Below are 3345 nucleotides of genomic sequence, written 5' to 3'. Positions count from 1 at the left end.
AGGGTGAGGATATCCAAAAATAAATCTTGCATAATGAAATTAATAAGAAAGTTTACAGCTTAGATCACAAGCAACTCATAAACCCACTTTTCATCATCTTTCGTTCAAACGTCTTCTGGTGGGTTATGCTTCCATTTATTACCCATCTCCGTCATCAAACAAACTTGCACCTTCGGGCACGTCTTACCTTTCCTGGCCTTGGGCGTCACCCCGTCCATTAATGTGTCACACTTCTACGGAGACGTGACAGGTTTCCGTCAGCCTTGATGCCAAATTTACCTCCAAACGATATAGTCACTCTACTCTGGCATATCTTTGGGATTTTGGTTGCAACCTTATTTTATTATGTTCATATTTACGTCTTTACAAAGCTTTTTGATAAATCTTCAATTTCATTATATTTACACTTGTTTTAATCTGCTTAGATTTACATATTTGCATAGCTCTTGTTGATAAATCTAAGATTTAATTATATTTCCTCTTATTTTATTGTGTTTAGGTTTACATCTTTGCATAGCTCTTAATGATAAATCTTTATTTGCATTAGATTTCCTCTTGTTTATTGTGTTTTGGTTTACATCTTTGCATAGCTTTTGTTGATAAATCTTAAATATTATCATATTTCCTATTATCTTATTCTGTTTGGATTTACATCTTTCCATAGCTCTTGTTGATAAATCTTAAATTTAGTTATATTACCTCTCATCATATCATATTTAGGTTTACGTCTTTGCATAGCTCTTGTTGATAAATCTTGAATATCATTATAATTCCTCTTATTTTATTATGTTTAAGTTTACAGCTTTGCATAGCTCTGTTTTGATAAATCGTAAATTTCATTATATTTTCTCTTATTTTATTGTTTATATTTACATCTTTTGCACAGCTTTTGTTGATAAATCATAAATATCATTATAGTTCCTTTTCATTTATTATGTTTAGGTTTACATCTTTGCATATTTCCTCTTTTATTATTAGGAATTGGTTTGCATCATTGAGTAGCTCTTGTTGATGAATCTTCAATTTCATTATATTTCATCTCATTTAATGCGTTAAAGTTTACATCTTTTCGTAGTTCATCTGGATAAATCTTTTATGTCATCATATTTCCTCTTATTTTATTATGTTTAGGTTTACATCTTTGCATATCTCTTGTTGAGAAATCTTAAATGTCATTATATTTCCTCATATTTTGTTATGTTTAGGTTAACATCTTTGCATAGCTCTTGTAAATAAATCTTAAATTTCATTATATTTCCTCTTATTTTATTATGTTTAAGTTTACATCTTTGCATATCTCTTGTTGAGAAATCTTAAATGTCATTATATTTCCTCATATTTTGTTATGTTTAGGTTAACATCTTTGCATAGCTCTTGTAAATAAATCTTAAATTTCATTATATTTCCTCTTATTTTATTATGTTTAGGTTTACATCTTTGCATATCTCTTGTTGAGAAATCTTAAATGTCATTATATTTCCTCATATTTTGTTATGTTTAGGTTAACATCTTTGCATAGCTCTTGTAAATAAATCTTAAATTTCATTATATTTCCTCTTATTTTATTATGTTTAGGTTTACATCTTTGCATATCTCTTGTTGAGAAATCTTAAATGTCATTATATTTCCTCATATTTTGTTATGTTTAGGTTAACATCTTTGCATAGCTCTTGTAAATAAATCTTAAATTTCATTATATTTCCTCTTATTTTATTATGTTTAGGTTTACATCTTTGCATATCTCTTGTTGAGAAATCTTAAATGTCATTATATTTCCTCATATTTTGTTATGTTTAGGTTAACATCTTTGCATAGCTCTTGTAAATAAATCTTAAATTTCATTATATTTCCTCTTATTTTATTATGTTTAGGTTTACATCTTTGCATATCTCTTGTTGAGAAATCTTAAATGTCATTATATTTCCTCATATTTTGTTATGTTTAGGTTAACATCTTTGCATAGCTCTTGTAAATAAATCTTAAATTTCATTATATTTCCTCTTATTTTATTATGTTTAGGTTTACATCTTTGCATATCTCTTGTTGAGAAATCTTAAATGTCATTATATTTCCTCATATTTTGTTATGTTTAGGTTAACATCTTTGCATAGCTCTTGTAAATAAATCTTAAATTTCATTATATTTCCTCTTATTTTATTATGTTTAGGTTTACATCTTTGCATATCTCTTGTTGATTTTATGTTTAGGTTTACATCTTTGCGTAGCTCTTGTAAATAAATCTTAAATTTCATTGTATTTTCTCTTATTTCATTATGTTTAGGTTTACATCCTTGCATATCTCTTGTTGAGAAATTTTAAATTTCATTATATTTCCTTTAATCTTCTTATGTTTATGTTTATATACATCTTTTCATAACTCTTATTAATAAATAGTGAATTGCATTATATTTCCTCTTAGTTTATTAGGGTTAGGTTTACATCTTTTCATAGATCTTTTTTATAGTTAAATATCATTATATTTCCTCTTGTCTTATTATGTTTAGTTTTATATCTTTGCATAGCTTTTGTTGATAAATCTTCAATTTCATTATGTTTACTGAAACTCAGTATGTATTTGCTAATATTAGTCACTAAAGTAGGTTAAAAAAGAAATTTGATAGAATTTTAAATAGAAAGTGATTACGGCAACTATGCCTGGTCTGACGTCCACAGGCACTGGTAGTGTCTCTGTGTGTCTTTTGGAAAGAATATTATGAGAATTAAAGATAATAGAAAGAATTGTGACAACTTTTTTATCAGATATTTTTCTTCCGGGTCTCTCATTTACTGAGGTCAATAAACCATCCGATTGGACTCTTCGCTCCTTCCTACACTAACGAAGGTTGACATTTTTTTCCTTTTGCCTCTTACACTCTGCTGCATTCATCTTTTCAAAATTCAGATCTTGAATAGAAATTTTACTAGATATATTTGCAATTACTCAAAATGTTTCTAAGGCGATACATAAATGGCTCTTTATGGTTTTTAATGCTATCGTTACCATATACTTATAATATCTTAGTAAGTAGATTGAAGCCGTAGATTGGATCTGTATTCACCATTTCATGATATATATATATATATATATATATATATATATATATATATATATATATATATATATTTATGTATAAATTTATTTATGTATATATGTATGTATATTTATGTGTATATATATATATATATATATATATATATATATATATATATATATATATATATATGTATATATATATATGTGTGTGTGTGTATATGTGTATGTACAGTACGTGTGTGTGTGTCCATGTACATATACTGTATATGAATTATAAATATATGTATAAATATATTTTTGCTTCTTGTATG

This window comes from Palaemon carinicauda, chromosome 19, assembly GCF_036898095.1.
Source record: "Palaemon carinicauda isolate YSFRI2023 chromosome 19, ASM3689809v2, whole genome shotgun sequence".
Taxonomy (NCBI): domain Eukaryota; kingdom Metazoa; phylum Arthropoda; class Malacostraca; order Decapoda; family Palaemonidae; genus Palaemon; species Palaemon carinicauda.
Note: the sequence above shows the minus strand (reverse complement) of the source record.